The 27975-nt window shown below is 43.9% G+C and overlaps 1 long non-coding RNA gene across 2 annotated transcripts; it reads left to right on the top strand.

Annotated features, from left to right (window-relative positions):
• The first annotated feature begins 147 nt into the window (after positions 1–147).
• On the top strand, positions 148–27941 carry LOC131112914 (uncharacterized). 2 transcript variants are annotated; one of them, XR_009121441.1, is made up of 7 exons: positions 148–296; positions 881–970; positions 1089–1162; positions 4151–4278; positions 4380–4502; positions 13669–13726; positions 27705–27941. It is a non-coding gene; the product is annotated as an uncharacterized LOC131112914 (long non-coding RNA). The 2 variants fall into 2 exon arrangements; XR_009121440.1 differs by lacking the exon at positions 148–296 and having other exon boundaries at positions 821–970.
• Positions 27942–27975: the final 34 nt, after the last annotated feature.

Below are 27975 nucleotides of genomic sequence, written 5' to 3'. Positions count from 1 at the left end.
ATAGACTTTCTCTTTGCTCTAGTTACACCCAAAATGATAACATAAATCAAGAATACCTTCGCAGAAACAGATTTTATGCCCGTTTTAAATGACGCAATCAATAGTCCAGACGCGGAAGTGAAGCGACACGTGCCGCAAACTACACCGGAAGTTCTCACAAACTAGAAGACAAATTCCGTCCACTTACTTGACCATTTGACGCAGGAAAACAACATTCCCTGTTCGGTAGTAGTTGTCGATCTCCTCCGAAGTTCGCTGGAAGGAAGAATGGTCCCCTCTGGCGATGTCCCTCTAAGGTTCAGTATAGCATGTTAGCTCAGTAATTAAATATGAATGGACGGTTGTAACAGCCCATATTATAACACTTAAATGTGTGTTACGTACGTACCTCCTATATTCAAGCGTATCTTTAAAAAGTCTTAACTGGTCTGTATATGTTGGTAGTTCTTCTTTGTTTGTTCTTCTTCTGTGGTGCCAAACAGCTGATCAGAAAAAAAAAAAACCTTAAACGCATGAACATTTATCGTGGACCTATAGTGCTACTTTTTGGGCCCTTTGTATTGAGTTGTGGACTCCTATTAAGCAGCTACACACGATAACCGGCACAGAAAGCGTTCTGGTTCCCCCAGAATCTGCACATATTCACCTGTGTTTCTTTGGATTTCGTGGTTCCCGCGAAAACGATCTGTTTTAATGTATTCCACCCATGCTCCGCCCTCCAGGCACGACCACTCCGCTGTGATTGGTCACACTGCCCACTACACACTGCCCACTTCGCCCACTACCAGTGCATATAAAGACTTCCGGTTTATGCAGGCAACTTTATAGGAGTTGATTAACGGCGATTTATCTTTTTAACATGTCAGCTTTTAACATTCAGACATGTTAGATCCACGAATTCGATCCGGAAGTGGAGACTACAGTCTGAAGTTTCTGAAGAAAAGAGGTTACTTCAAGACGTCTCTCAAAGGTAAGTAGCTTTTGCATTTTAGCGTTAGGATTTCTATAGCATCGGTGTACTTGTCTAAAATGTCTTTGTAGAAAGGCACTTAAAGGAAGTAAATACATTTATTTGTATTCTTTCACAGCACTGCCTTGACCCATCTAATATGGCGGCGACGTTGACGTACGGCTCAGCGCTCCATGCGGCGTCTCCTTAACTGTAAATAATTTTTAATTTACTAGTTTATGTTTGGAAGAAATACAATGTAATGTAAATTAATGTAATGAGTGACCATAACATCACTTACCTTATATCATAACATAAAATGTGTGCATGGGGAACACTAGGTTAATAATAATTTACTTAATTTTATATAATTAAAATAATGAGATGCAATTTCACGAAAAATGTCTCTATAAGTATGCGGTAAAAGTAGTAAAGTACAAAAACAGGTCACATTCACTTTCCTGCTACTGCTGTACTTTTATTTATCTGTATACTTGTCAGTATAACCAAGACAGTCCACTTGACTAGACTTGTTTTTATATTTTCCTATGTAAGGCCATGCCTCAGTGAGCTTTTGGCAGCGTGACTGTGAGTTTATGATGATTTAAGTATTTATGCCAGCATTTTGTGTCCTCTGGTGTGCAAGTGACTGTAATTGCACCCCATCAAGCATGCAGCGCACTTGCATGCACACTAAACGGCCACACGCGGCCTGGAAAGTCGTGCCGCACAACAATGCGGACGCACCTATGCCAGGGGTCAAGCCACGTCCGTTGTGGAGTTTGTGTTGCTTTTGTGTACATATGTTGCTGACAGTCCGAGGCGCCATCTGTGCACATCGGAGACTTCACACTCCCGCTCGAGCTGTGCCAGCATTCCCGCCGGGGTAGGCAAGCAGAGGGTGGTCACGTGATCACCAGGTCACCGCATGACAGGACGACATAGTTTGTACTTAGCGCTTGATGATGTTTCCTTTATGTGAAATGGTTGTCTTTTGGCTGCCTCTTTTTTTATCATGGCCACAACTCAAGTTCTAAATTAGGCTCTTGAAACATTTGGGGGGAGTTCTGCACGAGGATGGATCACCTGTGAGCGATGGCTCAATTATCTGTTTGTGAGACGCTTGTAACGACATTGTGACTCCTTCGGCTTCTCTCGCAGTGAAACCAACTCAAAATCAGTCACAATAATGACGCCAGACAACACTTACTTTTTCCACTTCTGATCTCATCCCAGAGTACCTGAACTTGCTAATCTGCCAATACTGACACTGGTCAAATAGCAGCCCTCTCTTTATTTTAATATTTTAGTTATTGATATAAGAATGATGAGGTGGTGGCTGCTTTAGAGCAGGGGTGTCCAAAAATCGGCCCAGGGGCCATTTGTGGCCTGCAGCTTTTTACTCGGAAACATCAGTGGCACATCAGTAGTAGTTTGCCACCAATTTATTTACTTCAGAAGGGGTTTAAATCGGAGTGGAGAAAAAGTACAAAGAAGACAAATAAGTACCACTTCCACACGGAATGGGAGGAGAACTGACTGACTCCATGTAATCCAATTCCATTTCTCAATATTGGAACATTACTGATGCCTGGTGGTAAGAATATTTCATGTGTTTCGATATCTATTGACTAATAAGACTTTGTTGTCAGCCACAAAACAATCACCTAATAATGAATTTTTGAAAAACATCATCATTGTAAGGGACATCACAAATTTCAAATGTCATTTGCAAGAACAAATTAGAGACCGGAGATGACGATCTATTCGAATTCCTTTCATAATCCAGTATTGAAAGTTGGAGGGCACAACATGGATAAATGTTGTTTTTACTGTGCCTGCTTTCCACTTTGCTCAGCTGGACTCACTTCACTGCGACACATTTGACATTTATCAGTTCCTCAGCCTGTGATTGATGCGGCAGTAAAGTAAAAAAAACAAGCCCGCCAACCCGCCACCACCCATTCCGAGCCGCAGCCTCCCAGTTGGGAAGCCGGCCATGTTTCCCTCCTCTGTGCAAAGAAAGCGACATCCCATCCGCAGAAAAGAAAACACGACCTTGTCTCGCCATCGCTCTCTTGTTTGTCAGATGCAGTTTGTCTAAATATCATTAGGCCCTTCCAGGTCCCACACGTGGAAATCCATACACCGATTCACACAGCAAGCTGACAGCAGCGCGACTCCATCGAGAGTAAAATGCTAGCGAGGCTCAATTTATCTCATTTGCCGGACATTTGCTGATGCTTGCAGCACAAAAGAGGTTATTTGTTTCAAGTGTGTGAATGAGTCGCTTCTCATATTTGGATTATTTGAGGCTCTTTGCAGCGCATTTGCATACCAGAGCGGAGCTGGTGTCTATTAATGCAGAGATGAAATGTGAAAGCTTGATGAGAAAGGATAAAAAAAATAGGTGAGGGGAGTGATGATTGCCCGGTTGGATCTAAATTTAAAATGACTTTGAATGATGGTGGGAGGTCAAAACCGCAACAGGAGCAGTCTATGTCATCCACAAGGTCATTAAAGAATAGACTTTTACAATGCTGCTCTTTCAATGGAATTTGATGTGATTGGCAAACCTGATTTAATTAAATTTGCAGGCTGTTTTATAGCGTTTCAATGCGAGCTCGTTTTTGCTTTAAAGCCCATTCTGAATGAGGTCATAAAAAAGAGCACCGGCCCAATTTCTTCTTGTGGTCGTCGTGGGGTGGAGTGGGGGGGGCTTCACATTACCATGCTTCTTCTTCTTCTTCTTTTGAAAGATCCCCAAAAGATCGTTCTTGCTGCCCCTGGATCCCTACAAAGCGCCAGAGATAATGGAGCGGCATAATTACAGGCGCTTGGATATGAGATATTTCCAAACCGCCAAAAAAACACCTGGCAAAACAGCTCGCAGTGTGAAGCCAGAGGAAACAGTATATCCCACCACTCTGCAGCAATTAAAGTTGCCCACTATAGCGCTCCCAGAAAGCGCTAGCTAATGGAGAGGCAGCCAACATTAGTTATGGTGCATCGGGCCGGCTCATTTGCAGCACCAGTCCTCCGAGGGCTGTAGAGCATCAGTCCGCTGCTTGCCACACAAATGCACTCTGTCAGGGCATGAGTGCTGCAGCTGCTGCAACCCGAAACCAAAATGTCTCAATGTTGTCATGAATGTACGAATTTCTTTAATTTGACTATTTTCGTTTTTTTTGTTTTTTTTAGTAAAAAGAGAAAAAGGGAGTGAAGCTGTGTGGACAGCAGCCAGCCACAGCCAATGCAGTCATAATCAACTCGAGCTATGGTCCCTGTCTCGCCAGCACCGGGCAAAGGCGTTGGAGCTAACACAAAACGTAATCGCCAACTGTTTATACTAGAGACCGTCATTAAATTACTATTTAAGGGAGTTTGTGTAAAAAAATATATATACACTAAATCAGATTATGTCTCACAGCTGGCCTGGGAACACCTTGGTGTCCTCCTGGTTGAACTGAAGGAGGTGGTGGGAGACCGTGAAGTCTGGGACTGCTGCCCCTGCGACCCCGATAAGTGGAGGAAATCAACTTTCTGAATACAGGTAAGGTCCATTCATTCATTCATTTTCTACCGCTTATCCTCACAAGGGTCGCCGGGGGGTGCTGGAGCCTATCCCAGCTGTCTTTGGGCAAGAGGCGGGGTACACCCTGGACTGGTGGCCAGCCAATCACAGGGCACATATCGACAAACAACCATTCACACTCACATTCATACCTATGGACAATTTGGAGTCGCCAATTAAGATAGCATGTTTTTGGAATGTGGGAGGAAACCGGAATACCCGGAGAAAACCCACGCATGCATGGGGAGAACGTGCAAACTCCACACAGAGATGGCCGAGGGTGGAATTGAACTTGGGTCTCCTAGCTGTGAGGCCTGTACGCTAACCACTCGCCCACCCTGCCGCCCAGTAAAGTTCATATAATTAAAAAAGAATAATGGAGACATTCAGACATGCGCCCTCGTTGGAACCATGCAAATTTTTATGACCCTTCCTCTGAAAAGTCTGAATTGAGAATCGTTAGTAACCAGAATGCAAATGAGGAACAATACCCAACCCGACTTGTACAAAATACCACAGCTCCTTAGCATTAAAGCCACACGCACACAAAACAGTCTAAATTCCAGCATCAAGATTTTGATCTTTTTGAAAGAACACATACTAATGTGTCACGTCTGGCACTAATTTAAGATCTTTTTGTCATAGATGCGTCTTATCCACACTCTGCCAGTCGCAATTCTCCATATGTTGAATGATTGTCCACAATACAAGTGCACTGCTTTTGAGTGCGTGCTGAGTTCAACTCAGGTCAGATCCCACAAATGGGACTGAAGCGACCTGGCTGGTCCGTTCCTTTTTGGCAGGGTGTTCAAAGTGTATGCAAGTAGAGAGTATCTACACAGAAAGGCAGGTCCCATTGTGGGATAACATTTTTTTTTCATTGCAGCCTGAAAGGAGGCAGGTCATGACTTGGGTTCTGATTGAAATGCATGACACTAAGCAGCCAATAGTCCGGTGTCAAGCCAGCAGGGAGCTGGAGACCTGCAACTCACACCTCCTTAAAAGAAAACTCCTCTGCTCTCGCAGACGTTGCCTCAACTGAGGCGGTGTGATTCATAAATCTGTTTCAAATGATGTCCAGCAAAGTGAAGGAAGTGTGAACAAAATGTTAAAGGAAGTTGTTTAGCAGGTATAAGTGGGGAGCTTTAATAGGCTGCCTGGTTTGTAGAAATCATAAAGGGTGCCCTTTAAAGGGCTGCAGGTCACCTCATTAGCTTGCTGAGAATTATGCAGCACAATTAGAGTACGGGATCCCGCCACCGCCAGCAGCCTGTCACAAGGGCTGCAGCGACCGGCTGGGGGAACATGTGGGAAAATAGGGAAGGTGAGACAGTCCGAGATGAAGGCAACGAGCGAGTACACGCCAGATGGTGTTCATTGATTATTCATTGTGCGTGATGGATGTCACTGTCACCGCGTGCAGCTTTGCTCCATTCTGCTCTCCGCCTCGATGCACCTGAGGGCCGGGATGGGGCGGAATGTGGGTCTTGGTTCCGATAGGCAATCACATTGTTAAACCACGGCATGTCCCAATTCATGTACTGTATTTACACAAATGTATGTGGAGGGATCAGAGGGATTTAGGCTGGAATGTTACATTGGTGCAGGATTAGCCAACCGCCGACGCCGATTGGTTTGCAGGGTTGTGCCGCTTGAACCCGGAATGTCTCATTTCAAGTGCATGTTCAAAAGCATCCCAATGTTGTGCCGTGCAGAGGCCTGATTGAGCTTTGTAGACCGCAGCAGTCACGCACACGCGAACCAGCGTTCCATCACAAACACAGCCGCGCTGTTCCTCCGCATCCCCGTGCGCTGGAATTCACGATTAACCTGTCACTTCCAATTTTCATCTTTGATGACAGCGGCGGGGACGGGAAGCGGCGGGGGCTGTGAGTGAGACGCGTACGATGCGGGAAAGCGCAGCTCGAGGTGTTCACGCGCTGCTGATGACCTTCACTGAGATGGTCAGAGCTTTGCAAGTCGTTGAGGGTGAAACACGCTGTGACTGTCACGCATGTCTGTGCCACCAGTCTGGTGCTTTGTGTAGTCTTTTTCAGTCATTTATTCCTTACAGTGGTACCTCTGCTGCACCGCCATGTTTGCTTTTTTTTTTTTTTTTTTTTAAAGACATTGACCGTCCCTGAGCTGGGTGGAGCTAGCAGACGCGACTGGGAGTGTGTCTCATTGACTTTCCTACTTCTTTGGTAGCTCGCCTGATCAGTCTGTTTACCTCTTATTAATTATAGGTTTTGCCTCTTTTGTTTTTGCCCATTTTGTTAGCCTTTTTATACCCACAATGCACATTATTGGTGTACTTTTGTCCCATTGACCTGCTGTGTTTTGATATTGATATTTTGTTTATACAGTCATCCCTTGTGGTTTGCGGTGGTCCCTGTGGTTTGATTATCGCACCCTCACAGCGTCACGGACATCCAGAAATGAATTAATTGATAAATGATTGTTGTTGTGGTAGACTATGGTATATTATAAAACGTATAAAACATATTCACATTCTGGTCACTAGTCAGCAGTAATGACACAAAACATTGAGACATTAGCTTATACTACATTACCTCAACATCGCATGATGTCATGGCATGTCTGATATAATACAGTGAAAAAAGTTCCCCTCCCATTCTGTGTGGAAGTAGTAGGTGTTTGGCTTCTTAAAGGAAAAGTGCACTTTTTTGGAATTTTGCCCTTCATCCACAATCCTTATGTGAGACACGAACACCCATGTCTTTTGCTTTTCTGTGTATTCTAAAGACTTAAAGAGTGAAAAAGAGACAGCTAAGAATGCACAAAATGGGACGCACCTTTTCCGCCTATAAAGCCTTCTGTAAAAACCTCCAAAAACCACCAACAATGCTCCATTTACATCATGTGACTTGCATAGCTGCACAGCTGTTATTATTATTGTTATGTGAAATCAATGTGTCCAGGAAGGACGTTCAAAATGCATTAATTTTATTTGTCAAATTTAATATTCTTACATTGCTAAGTGGCATTTTATTTGGGAAAAACCAAGCAACACTGATGACTTTTGACCCCGGACTTGACTAGGCCTATTTTGGTGTTACTTGAGACTTGACTTGGACTTGCGTGTCTTTACTTGAGACTTATGATTAAAGACTTGCAAAGACTGACTCTTCTTGGGCGTATGTTGGTGTAGCTTGGTTAATATGCAGGTCACATAATGTAAATGCCGCATTGTCGGTGCTTTTTGGAGGCTTTTTCAAAAGGCTTTATAGGTGGAATAAGTGCATCCCATTACATGCATTCTCGGCAGCGTCTTTTCAGCTATTTTATATCTTTAGAATGCACAGAAAAGAGAAAGGTGTGTGTGGTCTTATTTCACATAAGGATTGTGAATGATGGTTAAAAAAAGATGTACTTTTCCTTTGAGTGTAATGTTGCTTACTTTTGCATCCAACTCCTAATGTTACATGTTGTATGTGATATACGACATCTATTAGGTTGGTCAAGTACAGAGTTACAGTGTATAAGTAAAAAGTGGCAAAAAGTGCACAATACTGCTTCTTGGAGATACACACACACACAGTCCATTAGCATTAAAGCTACAGACACACAAGACAGCGTTCCCTGGAGGGCTTACTAAAAGCACTTTTAAAGGCTAGATTTTGGCCAATGCACTTCCAATACCCTGCTGAGGCTCCCCAGCTTGGCCTGGCTATAAAATGAAAAAAGAAATCACAACAAAAAATGCTCAGCGTGTGCGCCCCCCCCCACACACACACATCCGGCTTCATCCATCTTATTTATCACCTCGTCCTCCAAACTGCTTCAGTGTCTCCATCTTCTCTCTTTTCCTCTCACCACAATCACCCATCAATCAGCTCGCTTGCACACATTCTCTCTCGGAGTCATGAATTAAAAATTCTTTTATTTGTCCCCCGCCATACCAAACCGTTTCATCACACTCCGAGTGCACTTGTGGGGAGAATATCCCGTACATGGCCGACATCTTGTCTTGCAATATGTCAGAGGATGTTTCTCCACGGCGGATTACAAAGTGAGGTCATCACACCGGATCTCATTTGTTTGTTCTTTGTCACATCCCCCCCCCCCCCACATCAGCGGGGGGAAACGGGAGGAAAGCAGCGGGAGAGAAGACGATGGGATGCTGATAGGAAGCCATCTCATCATCTCTTGATCGTCCCCTGACACCTCGCGCTGTGGAGTGTTTGCTTCTGGGGGAGGTGTGTGTGTGTGTGTGTTCTCTCGGCATAATAATCAGATGTAGAAACTGCTCATATCACAGTTGCTCACTGAAGAATGGCAAAAGACTAATAACTGACTTCCACATTAGTCACATCTTCCGGCTGCTCGTGGATCAGCTGTATGGAGGACCCAAGCGTCAATCAAAAGTCAAGGCAGACTAATGGAGCCGTCAGTGCACCCACTGCACGGCCATGCGGCCCTGTTTCGCAAGGGAGGACAATGTTTAATACATTCATTTTCTTATGGCGCTACGACCTGTAGCATCTCAACAGAGGCTTTTTTAAAAAGTTTATAGCCGACCTTAACACACCAGGAACTGCCAATACTGTAGTCTTAAGCTCCTACGCATGTATCATTGTCACATTGTCACAGTACATATTATTGTTATTATTTATCTTTCCCCACAGTAAACCGCATCTCCCCAGTGCCTGCAGCACTCGTACAGCCCTGTAACAGTGTTAATTATTGTGTTAATAGACATTTGGATGTGAGCCCTGAATGAAGTTTGGGACGGTTCTTTTTTTGGTTTACTGTGATGTCACAGTGAGCCAGACTTCCTTATATGGGCATGCCAGGGTACAAGATGAGTGAGACCAATCACAGAAGAGTGGCCGTGCCCAGTAGTGGGCCATGGGTGGAATAAATGAAAACAGAGCATTTTGGGAAGCCAAGGAAATACAGCTGGAATAGGTACAGATTCTGGAAGATCCAGAAAGCTTTCTGTGCGGGTAATTGTGTGAAGCTAGCTGCTCTATAGGAGTCCAACAAAAGGCTGAATATAAGCATAATATGTCCCCTCTGCCTCCCTTGAGCTGCTATACTGCATGGAATAAAAATGCCAGCTGAAATGTGAGGGCTCTACTCATGGACCAACCAGACCAATTGTCTGCTTCCTACTTTCCCCTTCATCTTGTGTCTCCCTGACTACCATGGATAACCTCAAAGATGTTATGTAGTGGCTTCTCCCTGGAGAAATGGCCACCTGGATTTGACGCGCATAGGTTGGGCTGGGAAAGGCCAGGAGAGGAACGTGTTCTGAACAGGAATGCGCACAAATGCACTGGTCATGTGTCAATCTGTCAATCTGCAGTGATGAACGAGTGGCGCTTTGATGGAGAAGTAGTAGCTCCACCTTGAACAAGCTAATAGCGACGTCAAGCAGTCTGTGTCTGAAGAGAGCAGCTATAATGTGCCCCCCTGCAACATCTCAATAATGGACTGGGGGGGGCCCTTAAGTGATCACTAATGGATGCTGTTAGGGGACGAGACACTCGTTCCTTTTCCATTTTTCATCCCGCAGCGAAAATGCCATGCCGGCGAAACTCTCCAGGGAATTGGCCGATGGGGGCTGGAGTCGAATGGTAATCCAGATTACGTTAAGATTTCCCTCCCTAAACCTCCATTAATCCAAAACAAGTGAGAGCGCACCACAGCATATGTGATAAAAGTAGTGCACGCCCAGAAATGCTAACATCTTCTTTGTGCTGTTCCCGGTCATATTTACCTCTTTCCGATTACGCTGCCACTCACAGCAGGCCCTCATTTTAAATGAGTTGCCATCTTCAGGAGAGTTTGATCCTTGTTGTTTGGTTGTTGGACTTTTGTGATGGCGTCCATTCCGCTGCTTCACTGCTGACTGCTTCTTTGTAGTTTTTTCCTCCCTGCAGTGATTCCTTTTTTGCACTGTTGCTTATTGTTAGTGTTTTTGTCTGTTTGCACCTAGTTATGCAGCTCTGCAGCCATTAAAGACCGATGGCCTGCACTAGCATGATTAGCTAGCGAGCTACTGTATCCAGTTAGCCTCTCGAATTACTTTTTCTAAACTTAAGGTGCGGCTGCACAGACCTCACAGCTAGGAGACCCGAGTTCACTTCCAGTTTGCATGTCTTCCCCGTGCATGCATGGTCCGGTTTCCTCCCACATTCCAAAAACATGCTGGGTTAATTGGCCACTTCAAATTGTGAATGGTTGTTTGTTTGTTTGTATGGCCACCAGTCCAGGGTGTACCCCGTCTCTCACCCGAAGACAGCTGGGATAGGCTCCAGCACCCCCTGCGACCCTTGTGAGGTGTTTCAAATGAAGTGGGTAAGAAGGACAAAGAGAAAAAAAACCTACCACTTCCACACGGAATGAGAGGAGAACCTTTTTTCATTCGATCTCAGACATGGCATGTCAGCTCGGCTCAGTAGCCAGTCTCTATGAAAGGTAATGTCGTCTAACCTCATGTCTCATAACATGACTGATGTGACTCGTGACCATTATAGTACATATAACCATATAGCTTATCTTTCAATATTTTTGGCTCATTATAGGCCATGCATTTATTAATTCATTCATTTCTGAAAAACAATAATATAGTGAGTGAGCGATATTCCCTAATATTTGGGATGACTGCAAAATATAAAGAGAAAAAATTATATAAAAATAATAAAAAATAAAAACACATTTTATACCTCATCAATCCAATGTAGGTCAATATATGCTGAGTTGTCTGACCCAAACATCCTAGCTTTGTGTTATACAGTAGGTGATAAAGCACATTATTGCCAAATGATGAATTAATTTTAGTATACTATGTCTCAGGCCAATAACACAAGATCAGCCAGCCGAGAATGACCCCGGGGCTGACTCCTTCCGTCCATCGATATCACCAAAACACGCCCACGTCTTCATGCCGTGTCGCCGCGAGGGCGCTGCAAACCTCCGCCGTCACCTGCATACAAACTATCAAGAGCAGACGACCTAAAGCAAACATGGAATGCGCTTTACAGGAACATCTGCCGCTCGCCGTTCATGAAATATTCACCGCTACACGTTGAGGGTGAGGATGAGGGACATGCTGCGGTTTATCACGGTCTGGGTGCTCCATATTTGAGGATGTGAGCGCTGCATGCATGGACGCGTGGCTAGCAGGGAATTCTGGTAAATCCTCTTACCGGACAGACTTAATGTGTTTTCTAAGTGCAGAGCGTAAACAGAACGCTAAGCTTAGCCCGGTCCGCCTGGTCTGCCGATCATTTGATGTCCTTACCAACGTATTGAAATATTCATTTTATTCACATTGTCAGGGAAAGTGACCCGTTTATCCCTGAGAATGTCAATGTCATGGAAAGCAGCAGAAGAAGAAGTCTTTGGAGGTTCCACTGTGTATTATTTATCACATCATCAGCACAGATAGCGCCACCACCTTCCTTCATATCCCTCAGATATCAGCGTGAACTATGCTACAAACTACAAAATTTATTGAAATATAAGCGATATGTAGTATTCTGGTCACTAGGTGGTAGTAATATGAAAGTTGACCAGATACACTGTGATGAGATACAGCGGTGACTGACATGACATCCTGATGGTTGGAACCAACCGAAGTGGAACACATTTGTCTTCATGCGGCTCTAATGTCGTCATATTCCTATAACTGCTCATAGTATTTGCTAAAACACCCCTCAGTTTCTTTTTGTTCTTCAGCTCCTCCACCATCCTCACGCTGCCCACCCCCCCTTTCCCACCCCCAGTCCATCCACTAGTTCCAGGGCCCGGCGTTTCAAAGAGCAGGCTGCACCTCATATCGACGATCAATCCAGGCTTAGCCGAGCTTTCTTGGCCTGACGACACACGGTCCAGCTCAAAGAAGACAAGGATGAGTGGCTGTGGGAAGAGGCACACCCCCCACTTCCACCTCGCTTTCTCTCTCTAACGCACACACACACACAACCTTCAGCTCCCATAAATCTTTTAATCACGACTCCAACTGAAACAATTTTTCCCCCCTCCTCCCTCTCCCATGATAACGCAGACTTTCCCTTTCTTCTCTTGTTTTCAGCCCCCCCGCCCCCCTCTGTCATACACACCACCAACCCCCAAACACGCTCCTCACGGCCGCCGATGCATCTTGGCCCCATCCTCACCATTTGACAGCACTGGCCCCTCCCCCTCCCTGCTCGTTGTCTGCCTACTGTAGAGCCCTAATGAGTACACTGGCACTGCTCTGTAAATTATTCAATAACTGGGTGAGGAATCTCAAATCCCAACCCTCTACCCCCCACTCCGCACCCCCTATTTTTTTCCTCTCTCTCTCAAAATAGGCTTCCTCATGTTGGGGGAGAATCATTGACAGCTACTGGAAATGGAGAAGCTGGTTGTTCTTTTACTGATGGAGCGGCCAGCTCCACATTTAATTAGAGGATTACACTAATACATCATCATGCAAGATAAATGGGAACGCTCCCAAAAGCAACCCTTCTCATCACAGTGTATCTGGTCAACTTTCATATCATTTTGAGGAGTGCTTCTCAACTGGTGGGTTGGGTGCCACAAGTGGGTAGTGAATCCATGCTGGCTGGGTCGCAGACAGGAAGTCAAAAATGACATTGAAATATCTAATATACAAGTCATGTCTGACTTCAGATTAAATATATCATTTTGTGTTTTTTTATATTTCATTTAAATCCATGCATAATCATATGCACGCAGTTTGTCATATTTTTCTAATTTTTTTGACAAAATGCATAAATAAATTTCTCTGGATAAATGCACAGCAGACATTCAATTATATGGATTCATGTTTCAAAATATGGAAAAAAAATACAATTGCTTAAATAAAAGTATAAATAATATAAAGTAATTAAATAAAAAACCTACAATAAACTATAATAAAATTATTTTAAAAAACTAAATTTGAAAATGAAAAAAATGTTAAAAATAAATGTTAAAATAAAAAAACACTTCAATAAGTGTTAAAATAATACAAATAAAAAAATAACAAAATATTTTTACTAAGTGTTAAAGTAATAAAATAAATTAAAAATGACAAATAACATCTTTTTCTTTTAATATTTCAACATCCTGCTACTAAAATGACTAGTCTCATAAAATTGTTTGTATGTATTGTTGTATGTTGCAGACAACATAAGATGCACCACAGCTGACACTGGAGCAACAAGCAGTGGGATTTCTGCACAGTAAGCATCCAATATGATGTCCTTTCTGTTTGTCACGTATTACTTAGAAAGCCAGAAAAGGAGAAACCAGCGATCATGATATGTTAAGTATACTTAAACAAACACTTAACAGAGAAAACTGGGGGTACGAGAGGCAAGGATATAAATACCCACAAGTAAAATTGTATTTTTAGAATATGAAGCACGCCAATAGGACCGCAAATGGCCCCGAGGCCGCACTTTGGACACACCAACTGCATGTAGCTCGTAAGGAGACACAAGTGTTTCTACCATGTTCTTTGCTGAGCTTACAATAGCAATAAAGCTATTCAATTCCAAATGCTTCCAAAAATGCAGAGTTGTTGTTCATGAGGGAGCAGTAATTAAGGGTAAAGCAAATCGAAAATGTAAATCAGTGTATTGTATGTCTGCTGAGGGGCTGTGACGGTCCACACGGGGGGGGGGGGGGGGGGGGGGGGGGGGGGTTGGTTTCTCGTCAAAGGCAGAAAAAAAGGAGTCTTACTTCAATATTTGATTCCATCCTGACATTTTCCTGTTTTGGCGGGGATCAGCCCTAATCCCTCCTGCGGGGGCGCATCCATCTCATCCCCCATTTAATTTTACTGTCTGAAGAGGTTGCGCTTCTAAAACGTTTCATTTTAAAAAAATAAGAGATTTCGGAAAGTGTCATTGAAATACAAAGGGTGCAGTATCCCCAAAAGTTGCCTCTCTTGAGTGGATAAATGTCACGTAACACGGTGACATTAAAGCATACATTGTAGTCTTTGAAATGCTGGATTCTGTTTTTTTTTTTACTTCCTTCAAAAAGTGTCAAAAGTGACATTTGGAGAGCTTGAACACGTGGTAATGGACACATGAAAGAGAAAGAATTATGAGCGCTGGATATGATAGAAGTATGAATTATTCAACGGCATGTATTATTGTTTGTACACACAAGTAAATATGGCTGCTGTGGTAGGAGCAGCGGTATTGATGGAGAGGAATACAACACACACTTTGCTGATGAACTTCCTGAGATGTCCTATCGACTACGAATGCGTATTGTAGAGCCATTTCAAATCAATGTGTGCTGGGAGATGTTGTTCTCTCATCCTCCACTGCTGGTTGAGCCTAAATTGATTCAACAATGATTTATTTTTTCCTTTCGAGTGACAAAAGCAGTGGGCATGCCGTGCTAAGTTGCCACTTTTCATAACGGTGAAGAGCGTCTTCCCTGCGGTGGCGGCAGGTTAATTGATGAGACTGCCGGCGGTGTCGCCGTTGCACAACAACTGCCGCAAAGTACAAATGAACTAACGTCGCTAGAGGACAAAGCGCTATGATTATCACACAGACGCTCACATTGATTTCCAGCTGAGTCTCGGATTTGCAAATTCGATATATTTTTTCCTGCCACGACTCAGGGAGGATGTTGATAAATAGGTTGCGGTCCTGTTGTCTCTGAAGATAATCCTCCTGGTGTTGTTTGTTTTTAACACTTACAATGACAATGACTGACAGTAACCATTTTTGTTTTGCAATCAAACTTCGGTTATGTCAAAAATGTGTCAATTTTAGCACAATTATAACCGGTAACAGAATTTCAGTGTTAATAAATAGGATCTTTTTGTAGTTAGAGCATAGAGAAACCTGTTTATGACTTTCTAACTACGGAATGGAACATTAGAGCCCTGTAGACATGAAATAACACCCCCACAGCCACCGTTACACTCCTATTATTCTTATTTTGTCTTGAATTTATTTCTTCTAAACTTACCACTTCCACACAAGCTGGGAGGGGAACTTTTTTCCACTCAGTCATGGCTGACGTCATGACTGCATTGTTAATTTAATGTAAGGTAATGTCTCAGTGTTTTATGTTATTATAAACAGGTTATATTTGCTATAACTACAAACATATTCCATATTCCATTCCATTTCCCATCCGATATGCTGGTTCATTCATTGATTGGGTCTGGAACCAAACAAGAGAAGACTGCAGGCCAGCCGGCTCTGACTATGGGAAATATCATTGAAACGTCTCAGCATTCACACAACAACTGAAGTATTTGATGAGTTGGCTTGTAATTAAAGTAGCTTATATTTGGGAGTGTATGTAATTAGTAAGCATGACAGCAAACAATATTTTCCTTCATGTGCATGCATGATTAAGTGGTTCATTACGAGCTCCCGCGGTGTAATTAAAACATGTCAAGAGGCTTTCTGTTGTCCATAAAAGTCACATTTTCCGTGTGCGTCTGCATCTGTACGTGATGCCGCATGTCCGCAGGGTCCTTGTGTGAGCGGGAGAATCACATTCCGTCAGCAGGGTTGGCCCCCCCTCCACCCCAAAGTGGCACTAATTGGCACAAGCTCTGACAGCGATCACGCTCGCCGGTGAAACTTTTAATGACACCACTCGCACCCGCCAGCATCCTCACTGTGGAGGAGAGGGTAAAAATACTCTTGCTTGCTTTTACCACTTTTTTTTTTTTCCTGCTCAAATTGCTCTAGTGTTCACCATCGCCAGCACAGATGGCCGCTGCCTCGCACAGCTGAGTAGTGTGCAATAGTTTAGGCTACCATTAGATTGGTTGTCTGAGAAATGATATAATGACCAGCTATACAGTTCCCCATAGCAAATAATGGAAACGCAAATGTACCAGAGTCAAACCTTTTATTAAGCGTACACTCAAGTCTTGGATAATGCAAAGCTCATTTGCAATTTTTCCACAAATGTTAGCATTTGAACGTTTTTTTTACTCTCCATTAACCAGGAAGTAGTCTGTCAACACGAACAAGCCAAATGTTTTCACTTTCTTAGTCTTTATCCGATTTCCTGTTTTGCTAAAAGGCTAGTGCTGTCTGTCTAATGCAGATCCTACAATTCCCAGAGCATCTAGCAAAATCTATAATTCCTCCTTTTCCTTTAAAGGCTAATTTGTCTCCATGGCGGTCACAATGGAAAGCGTCTTCCTTGGAAGAATTTGTGCAGAGCGACTCATTCGTCTTCTTGAACGTTACGTAGATGAGGATTCAGTGCAGCTTGAATCCCTCATCAATCGCCGACCGTCAAACACGCACACGGCACTTGACCTCGTTGTTTCTCCGGTTTTGTCAGTCTCGTCTTCCAACAATCCACATTCCGCTCACATTCCCGCTGTCAGTCATCGTCTGTCACACTTTTTCCTCCTTGCAGCGGAGCAGAAATAAAAGATTCGGGCAGCGAGAGGCAAAACATACAATTTTTTCTCCGCTCACGAACCAGCCTGTGTGATGCCTCCACAATGGCTGAGGTTCCTGCTCCTTATTCTATATTGGCACGCGTCCGTGACGGGGGGGGATTATTGCATAGAGGGCGAGAGGCGGGAATGACAAATAGGATGAAGGACCACACTGGAACAGAGGCAAGAGGTCATCAATCCGCCACAGGTGCTTGCATTGATGATGGGCTCGCTAGCGGGAACGCCCGCTGCATCTATCATGCTGGGTGGCGGTGGGAGGTCCCTGTAGACGTCAAGCAGTCGTCTCAGCGGGGTCACCTTGCATTCACAGCCAGCGCTAGCCGCCATGTCAACTACGTGGGAGCATATATATTAACGCTAGGCAGCCATAATGAACACTTCTGTACGTCTTGATTGCTTGGTTTCTAAAACCTTGCTGGGGTGGCACGGTGGCCTAGTCGTTAGCATATTGGCCACACAGTCAGGAGATCTGGGTTTGACTCTCCATTGGGCATCTATGTGTTGGGTTTGTTCTCTTGCGTGGGTTTTCTCCGGGTACTTCCTCCCACATTCTAACTAAACTCTAAATTGTCCATAGGTATGAATGTGAGTATAAATGGTTGTTTGTCTAAGTATGCCATGCCATTGTCCAGCTGGGATAGACTCCAGCATACCTCCGCAACCCAAATTAGGTTTAAGCGTCATAGAAAATGAAAATAAATATGTCACTTTCCATGCATCTCCCAGTTTTTGGTCATATTGTATAAATATATTTACAATCATTTACAATCTATTTTCATAATCTCTGCCATCGGATCAAAGAAAAGCCTTTTGTGACCAATTCAGTTCACCATCTTTCATCTCTGTCCCGCCTCCCCCAGCAAGGGCAAAACTATTGATTTTCATGTCCCTGCAAGGTTTTTATTCAAAATGACAAATCGGCTGACCTTGCATTATTGGCGACGACACGGTTTGGCTTCGTCACTGCGGCAGCAGCCACGTCGGCGCATATCTAATCATTTGATTGCGGTATGCTGTGACGCTGATGCGTGAAAGCACAAACGCTTTGCGCCATGTGACCGGGAAGCAGTCTGTGTAAAAGGTCTCTCAATTGGCTATTTTGCCAGATGTCTGTGTGAAAGAATTGTCAGATTGACTATTCATTCATTCATTCATTTTCTACCGCTTATCCTCATGAGGGTCACAGGGGGTGCTGGAGCCTATCCCAGCCGTCTTCAGACGAGAGGCGGGGTACATCCCGGACTGGTGGCCAGCCAATCCCATGGCACATATAGAAAAACAACCATTCACACTCACATTCATACCTATGGACAATTTGGAGTGGCTAATTAACCTAGCATGTTTTTGGAATGTGGGAGGAAACCCACGCATGCACGGGGAGAACATGCAAACTCCACACAGACATGGCAGAAGGTGGAATCGAACTCGGGTCTCCTATCTGTGAGGCCTGCGTGCGAACCACTCGTACACCGTGCAGCCCCAAATTGACTAATTTGACAAATCAGGGTTGTGACGGTATCCGCCATTTACACAATCCAGCAGAGCAGCAAGTTGCAGCAACTGTGTGTTCTTTCACATGGAAAATACTTTTGTGTACAATATACAGTACATGTATATGTCCAGTGTACAGTATATTCAACAGGGTGGTAGAAATCCCGGCATGTCCATACGCTCTGCTATTCCCTTCCACACAGGCCTGTCTTTATAGGCTCCAGAAAGGGTGGGGCCAATCAGCTACGAGTCAAAAACATATGTAACAAAGGCGTCTTTGTAGCCAAGTGCGAACCCGGCTTATGATTGTCGGCCCTGAGAGAAGTTCTCAGTTCTACAGATAAAAACGTGAGCGGACTGTCAAGCGTCTCATTTCCCACGCCGTCGACCTCCTGAGATTTACGTGAGGAAACACGCTCATTAGATCAATCTCTCAGGATTGGAAATGCATCGTTTCATGTCAGTGGACATGAAGGCCTTCATCCTTGTGGCCAGCGGCGAGGCGCATGACTCTGTGGGATCCACTTCAAACGCTGTGGGGATGCAACTGCTGGATGCTGTTGGCGCCGAAATGACATGCCAGCCCGTTGGCGTGACATGTAATACAAGGCGGACCTGCATGTCAAAATAAACTGCAGGAGAACTCTGGAAAACACTCAAAAGGTCACCTTGAGATAGTATTTGCAATGGCCATATTTGGTCGAATTTTCTGTATGTATGGAGAAGATGCTGGCAAGCGATGGCCATGTTTCCACCATCTGCATCCAGTAATCGTTTGATCCCTCGCCAAGGTTCCAGCCTGCCGTGCGGAGGGAGGAGCTTTCCAGCCTGTGAGAGGAGCCACATGGCGGGCAATTAACAGGAGGCGGCCATGACTCCACATCTCCGTGAGACGTGCATGCTAAAGTAGGACGGTCTCGACCAATCTGGGTGCAGCACGGGCGAGCCGTGGGTCGTGACGACGTTTCCCACTCTTGCGCCGTGTCGTTACTGTGGGATCACAATTACATTTCATGCTCTCAGGTAATGCGTTTACCTCCAGATCGATGGCAGAGGCGAGGCTTGATATGACGTCCCAAGAGGTGGCGGTGGGGAGGAAACAGGGCTGCACTGACAAAACTGCCAATGAAGAAGAAGAAGAGACTTTATTTGTCACATTTATAGGTACAATACATATAGCAGGTCTCCAACCTGTAGACCTGTAGAATTGGGTTGATTAAATGTTATATTATGGAAATTAAGTCCAAAAAATAATTGTAGAAAAAAAATAATGTTGGAATAAAGTTGTAAAATTGTGAGAAGATAATTTATAAATGTAAAAAAAAAAACAACAAACAGCATAAATGGGCAAATCAGCACATTAAGAATGAATCGAGCCATCAGTGGCTACCAGTTGTAGCGCATCATGTAACCGATCCACAAAGCTAGACAAGACTCATTGAGCCACGATACACATTGTTGGAGGCTGCTCAATTGGATACAGTATACAAAAAAAAAAAAAACGGGTGAACAAAATGAAAGAATGTCAAAAACCGAGATTAGCCCGACAGATAAAAGTGAATTAAGCGACGATTGCTAGATGTCACGTCCATCTGGAGCTGCCAATCCCTCTCGGTGGACGGCAACGCGCCAGCAGCAGAGCGCCGGCTGGCCAACCGATGACTCACAGCTCGCAGTCGCCAACTGCAACCTTTTGTGGCTGCCCCCCTGAAATCCGCTTGAGCTAAATGTATGAGTTGATAACTGCTCTAACTTAAAAGTATTACCGCCCCCGCCGCTTTATCTGAGCCGTCACTGGCGACTTGGCAAGAGTTGGTCGGTGCATAGAAGCCTTGATTAGTCCAGCTTAAATCTCGTTGGTTGGCTTTTGGTTGGTTGATTTCTTACTGTTTATTGACTTATTGAATCATATGTTTTTTTTGTTCTGTTTTGATGATCCGTGAATGACTTAACATGCTAGTCACCACCGCACAGGATAATAGACTTTTCCAACGAGGTGATGTGATGTTTCTCATGGGGTTGCGCTTTGACCTTTTGTGAATTCAGGCTGGACCAACTTCAGGTCTGAAATGGTGTCTCATACTCACGTTGGTTTGATGAAGGACATTGACCTTTAAGCCAGAACAAAGCCTTAGCTCAATCGCACATGAAGCTTCATCCCAGGCAAGAATTTTACAAAAGAAACAAAAACGCTGCAGGAGCCAGTAGACTTCTGCAGACGAGAGCAATCGAAATGAGAGGGAGTAAAGTGGACTTGCTAACTTTGGACATGCTAACATGCTATGGGAAACTCCAATGGCTTTTTGAGTTGCTGATGCTCACTGATCTGAGCTTTCAGCAACGGTTTTCACATTTTTACATCAAATACTACCTCAAGGATATTTTGCTTGACTTGTGCTTGCTGGTAATTTGTTTCATTTAGATGATAGATATCAAACTCTTCTAGGAAAAGTGCACTTTCTAGGGGGAATTTTGTCCGTCATCCGCAATCCATATATGAGAAATGAAGTTTCCTGTGTGTTGTACGATATAAAAACAGCTTGGAAGAGGCAGCTAATTAACGCTTCTTGCTAACTTCTTTTCCAAACTCAAAAACGAAAACACAAGCGAAGTCACGGCAGCTCCAATATGTAGCGTTAGCTTTCGTTAGCAGCCTAAGGTATTGTGAGTGAGTTTGTGGTGAAGCTAGTCACTAGCCAGATAGTGGCTAGCCGGCGAGGTGTCACTACTCCAGTAAAGTAGTTCTTAAGCGTTAGCTGCATCCCATTGAATACATTCTGAGTTGCCTCTTTTTAGCTGTTTTTATATCTTTCAAAAGACCTGTGCTCATGTTTCACATAAGGATTGTGATTGATGGGAAAAATTCCCCCCAAACTTTTCCTTTAACTGAGAGTAAAGTGCCACCCGGTCTTTGGCGTTTGTCAGGCAGCCAGATTGGATATCGATCATTTCGGGGGCCACCGTCCCAACGGGGACGCCTGCTCAAACATATCCACAAACAGATCATTATTCCCGAGCATTCGGCATTTCATCATTTCATCTCACAAAGAGCTTTGATCGGGAAATTGGCTGCGTTGGACACGCAGCGTCTAACCGACAGACGTGTGACCAATTGGAGATGTGCAACCCCCCCCCCCGACCCCCCTCCGTACAACTGCTTGCTTTGTTTGTCCCCCTGTGTCTCGTGTGAGCTCTGGCCAAGAAGAAGCTTAAGTGCCGAGACTGACGTGAACCCACCACGAAGTCAGAAGACGTTGCTGATTGTACATTGATATGTCCATGTAAATCCATGTAGAAAGGTGATGGACAGTACGAATAGGCTCTGCATCGCTTCCACTTGAACTGAAAATTCAGCTTCATTGAGAATGAAGTGTAGTCTTGGAGCTTGGCTGCCTATTAAGAGTCCATCAGGTCCACAAGGTCAACAGAACTCCTCTATAATCATTGGCGAGGCTGCCGTGGGGGCGTTGATCTCTTTAGAAATAATGTCAGAACTCCCCGATCGGGACTCGTCCTCCCAACCAAAGCTTCTCTCGTCTGCGGCGTCAGAGTTCAGCGGGTGAAGGAGCGCTGTGATCCATAAATCTACCCAGTCTTCTTAAGTGGAGAGACCCTGTGATATAAATCCTTCGCTTGGGAGATGAATGCGTGTCATTCCGCATTCCTTTGTTCTCATTGGTCGAACAAAAAAAAGCTGAGACGCCAAAAAGCGCTCACAGCGTAATAGGCTGTAAATCTACTGTATCAATTTTTTTTTTTTTTTTAGGATTGTGTTGCCAGCAGTGCACGTTGAACTTCTGATTGAATATCCTATGCTGTCCGCAAAGGACATTTGTGGTAGATAAAGGACATTGATGGTGTATAAAGGGCATTGGGTGGAATGTGTTGCAAGCCTAATGTGGTGGCTGATAGCTGCAAAGAACCATTGGGAACCCTGTTTTATTGCGAGCACGATAAATCTCCCATCTGAAATATCTACTTGTGCGCGCGGCTAATTAATCAGTCATCTGTAATTACTTATTGAAACTTTCTTTTTTTTTCGTCTTGAAATAGCTGATTTGTAAGCACAATATGATCTATCCAAGCAATTTCAACTGGCTTACTAATTAAGCAAAATGTCAGACTGCCTCCAAGTTAGAAACAAAATAATCGCTGGTCTACTGCAGTTTCACAGTAGATTGCAGGTTGTTGTTGTTGTTGTTTTTTTTTTGCTTTGCCATTGATTGTCAGAGTAAAATGCTGCAATATTTTATTGATTGTCATGCTGGCACACAACGTCTTTTTGGTTCACACCTCTGTAGTCTGTAAATCCATGTGTCATATGGCAGTATGTGGATATGTACTGTAAGTATATACCGCATATACAGTATGTGTATGTGCACATACTTTGGTATTTTTCCTGGCCTTAACAGTAATTATGGATTTAACAACTTATTTACATATTATTTTGCATATTTATGCAAACTGTACGTACGATTTGCTTAACTTAAGTTAAGCATTTTCAAGCATAGAAATGGCTAAAGTCATTAAGGCCACCATTCAACTTGTGAATGGAGTACACTACATTGGTCACTAGGTGTCAGTAATTATTCGGGGAGACAAGCACCAGACTTGATCCCCGAACAACAGGCTTTTATTGCACGTATAAAATAATAATCATAATAATAATAATACTGTTCCGGCCATAGCCCACAACTAGCTCTGAACCCATGACATCACTTCCTGTCCAGCACCAGACTGTCTTCAATGGCTTATTTTCTCAGATTACTTTGGAGTTTGACTTTTGAGGGACATTTTTCCAGGACAATTGCACCACTTTGCAGGCCTCACAGCAAGGAGACCCGAGTTCAATTCCACCCTCGGCCATCTCTGTGTGGAGTTTGCATGTTCTCCCCGTGCATGTCAGTTATTGGCGACTCCAAATTGTCCATAGGTATGAATGTGAGTGTGAATGGTTGTTTGTCTATATGTGCCCTGTTATTGGCTGGCCACCAGTCCAGGGTGTACCCCGCCTCTCATCCGAAGACAGCTGGGATAGGCTCCAGCACCCCCGCCACCATTGAGAAGATAAGCGGTAGAAAATGAATGAATGAATTGCACCACTTCACATTTCATTACGTCAGGTGTTTTTAGGTTGCTAACCCATTCTTTTTCCTTCCCACCATTTTCTCTCATCTGAGTGTAACACGTCCCGAAACAGGTGCACGCCCATCAAATACAGATTCTCTGCACTAATTATCACCACCGTCTCCGATTCAGATTAAATCACTTCTTATTTTAATCAGAGATTATGGAGTGTGAGAGATGAGACCTTTCTGTTGAAGCTATGGTAATTTTATGCAGTATCACACCAACCCACCCATCCACCCACCCACCCATCCACACACACACACATGGACACAGACATGATCCACAACATCCCCTTCCATGCAAATGTAGTACATGATGGACCACAGCTTGGTAGACATGTTTGTCTTCATGCCCAGCAGAGAAGGCGTTAGCCATGCTGCTGCATACATTACACATAGCCTGACTGGCGGCGTGCGGACATTAATTACTTTAACAGTGTGTCCTCCATGAAGGTAATTTGCGAACGGGATCTATGGGATGAGACTTGTGGAAAAAATGAACGTTTGCTATAGAATAAAATATTGTGCAAACACAACGAGACGAGCGATCGACATCATTAAATTATGTTCTTCTGCATGTACTGTAAGAAGTGTGTAGCAACCAATGAAAACTTCTTTTATGACATCGTTTTTTGTTTTATCTTAAGAAATATCTCCATTGTGTTGGGTATGGCCCAGAACCACACATGTTCTTTCTTTCTTCCAACTGTGAACTGCAAGCAATCGCAATGCCAGCACTGGAGAGAACGGTCAGCCACCCGGCCCGGGTCCAGAGGAGTATGAGGGGTTTCTAAAGTGAAACAGCATTCCTCTTCCTCTGTGGAGGCGGTCCCAATGATCAGGAACCTTCCCGTTAACCATTTGTTGGTGGTCTGATCTGGTTTCAAGCAGTCCTGTTTGGAAGTCTCATCCAGGAGACAGGAAGGTGACTCATCATGAAATTCACAATTTACATTTCACCCTCCAAAGCAACAGGGTGATGTATATTACTTGAAAGGTGTTGCTGCCTACTTTTTATTTGCGATAATACAAATTTGCTTAGCATTAGCTGAAGGTGACGGACTGAATTTACCGGTTCGTCGTCACAGTCTAAACATGCAAGCAAATATCGGGTGCAGTTAAGATGTTCCACCTGAGCTAAGCTATGCTAATAAGCTGTCCTTGTGGATATAAACAAACAGATGCTGCAGGTAGCTCGTGAAGCCACGCAGCTTGGTGTGCGAGTCACGTACGTACCGTTAAATACGCATTATGTTGCCAGATTAGCATTTTATGGGCATCTCTTAGGAGTTTATTGCATCTGTACTTTCAAAGGTCGTGCCGTCTGATTCTACCGAGGCAGGATTGTAAACTTTTTCTTACCTTCACAATGAATAGTGATGTTAGAAAAAGGCAAACAGCCATTATGCGACACTTCTGTCAAGTCGAAACATCATTAAATAATCCAAGCTTTGGAAACAGACCAGTGGTGACTTTTATTTGTTTTTAATCTTGGTATATCTTGGCATCATTTTTAAATGACGGGCCAATAAGTGAATAATGCAGTCAGGTGTGTTTTTCCAACTTGCTTTCAAAGTGAGCGTTATTTTATAGGTGAGCCGTGTCAGTGGCGACTGGCAGATGGAGCGCTTAAATAACCCAATTGGATTATTTCCGTGTCAGAGCGCTTGCTCATATTTAAACGTGCAGACGTTGCGTGTCGAAGGTCAGACGTCAATTCTCTAATGGGCAGGAGCTCATGAAACGTAATTGATTGGCTTGAAGCATGCTGGAGTTGGTTACAGAAAGTATGATATAATTTGGAGAGAGAAATACGCCAATAGAAATCATCTGATTCAGGTTTTATTGGCCAATTCCACAATTCCGTTAACGACAAAATCATAGACGCCTTGTTTATTTAACAGTCGCAATCGATAAAAATGTGATTCAGCGAGTTGTTGTGTTGTTGTTGTGCGTGCGTGGTTTTTCTCCACATTCCAAAAACATGCACGGGAAAAATGCATTCCGAGCTCTTATAAAAATGCACTTCTGCCACCTTGTGCCCAGTTTAAAAGTGCACCAAGCATGAGTTCTTCTATTGTGCAGTTGCATCATCACCTCTTCTATGTCTTTGGGAGTGAGCTTTCGGGTTGAAAACAAAGTCTAAATACGTCTTTGGTAGCGAATGAGTTCATTTCAAATTAATTATTATTTTATTTAAAAAGATACATTTCTGGCTGCACGGCGGGCGAGTGGTTAGCGCGCAGACCTCACAGCTAGGAGACCCGAGTTCAATCCCACCCTCAGCCATCTCTGTGTGGCGTTTGCATGTTCTCCCTGTGCATGCGTGGGTTTTCTCCGAGTACTCCGGTTTCCTCTCACATTCCAAATTGTCAAATGTGAGTGTGAATGGTTGTTTATATATGTCTATATGTGCCCTGGGATTGGCTGGCGACCAGTCCAGGTTGTACCCCGCCTCTTGCCCTGAAGACAGCTGGGATAGGCTCCAGCACCCCCGCGACCCTCGTGAGGATAAGCGGTAGAAAATGAATGAATGAATGAATGAATGAAGATCCATTTCCATATTGAGAGATAGACGCTCTTCACTGGTTCAGTGGTTATGCTTTGTGTTGATTTATGCTGCACAAATTCAAGCTGTGGAGTAATCCATGAGGTGTCTGGAGGCCAGGTCCTACTCGGCCTCCTCCTCCTCCTCCTTTGTGGTGTCCGCACGGAGCGCCACGCCTGTTTGTTTATGTCAGTGTTCCACCTTGACGTGTCTTCACGTCGAGCCGAGTGCCGAGCCTCGACTAAAAATGCTAACATGATTGGCTCTCAGTCGGTGCTTCGCGTGCGTCTTCACGGGGATGATAAGGGTGGTGAGGGGAAATAGCCTCATCGTTAGTCCGGGCAGCGGCCGGGATTTAATTATCTCCACATCCCAAATCTTCTCATTCCCTCTTCCTCAGCACATTATTTTGCTCCTGGAGGACCTCAACTGATCTGCCTCCATGTAGGAATGTAAACCAGCAAAAAAGAACCTGCTTGTGTGTGTGTGTGTGTGTGTGAGTGTTGCGCGGCTCCAAAAATAGCCTCATGCAAAATTAATGTGGAGAAGGAAAACTGACCCAGATGTGGCGGAATCTCATTGTGCTTAAGTGCATCAAATGGATCCCATGACGCTGCAACCGAGGGGCGGGATGAGGAAGAGCTACCCGAGAAGGAACAGGAGCAATCGGGTGGGGCGTGGACCCCGTAACGCCAGCCGCGTCGTGTCTTAATGTCGGTGTGGATCACAGCCACTCTAGCGGGACCTCATTAGCTCCAGGCGATGCAGGCCTGCTATTTCCTCCCTGGGAAGTACATAAGTTATAGTGTAATAACTGGAATGTCATTAGCTGGTGGCTACGCGCGCAAATAGTCATGTCAGCTAAAAGACCTTCCCCCTCCTCATCCATGCAGCCCCGGCGTGCCCACCTCATTTGTGCCTCTTCATCTCAATTTTAAGGGATACTTAAAATACAGTTTTGCAAAAGACTGCTGGAGAGCAGTGTGGTTCTTTGCAAAGGGACACTGCCAACTACTGGCCCGGCATGCACACCACACTCAGCATTCCTGTTTGTTGCTGCGTGAATGTAACGTAAATGCTTAGTCAACAGTACTGTACTTTTTAAGTGGACAGCAGAAGTGTCTTAAGTGTGGCCCGGGGGCTATTTGTGGCCAGCTACTGCCTGCTACTAAAGAGAAAAAAGTCGCACCTTCACAAGAATAAAAATAATCCAGAAAAATCACACAGTTGGAAAATTGTGAGAAACAAAATAAAGTTGTATTTTTTGGAAAATTAGGTTTCTGAAAAAGTCAAAATATTATGGGAATAAAGTCTCACTATTATGCAAAAAAAATCACATGAAAATAAAAAACAACAGAATAAAAACTGTAAGTTTAAAATGATAATGTCAAATATTAAGACAAAAAAGAAAAAATATTAGACTTTCATGAGAATTAAGTAATAATATTATGAGGAAAAATATTGTTATTTTAGTAGCATTTAAATATTAAAGAAATTTCCTCTGTTTTGTATGTTTTGGTTTGGAACGAATTCATAATGAAAACTGAGGCATTTTATTTACATCTCTTCTTCTGATGTCCCTGCAGAGATTTTTTTTTGTACATTTCAAGAGTATTCATCCCAATGGACTGCAGCCCGAGAGCTTAGGGACCAGCGGAAAGTCATTTGAAGGTGACTGAAAAGACACTGTCGGCCATGTACTCCTGGTAAATACCACCGAAAACTATGTTTTATGTATTTTCCAATGCCCTTCAGCACAAATCCAGCCTTTAAGTTGGTGTATATCCACTCAAGCTACTTTGAAAAACTTTCTTTTTATCTCACTCTGGGATCACACGCATTCTACTTAAATCTAAG

Source organism: Doryrhamphus excisus, chromosome 2, assembly GCF_030265055.1.
Source record: "Doryrhamphus excisus isolate RoL2022-K1 chromosome 2, RoL_Dexc_1.0, whole genome shotgun sequence".
NCBI classification, from domain to species: domain Eukaryota; kingdom Metazoa; phylum Chordata; class Actinopteri; order Syngnathiformes; family Syngnathidae; genus Doryrhamphus; species Doryrhamphus excisus.
The sequence above is the reverse complement of the archived record's forward strand: the minus strand, read 5'-3'. Positions and strand labels throughout refer to the sequence as shown.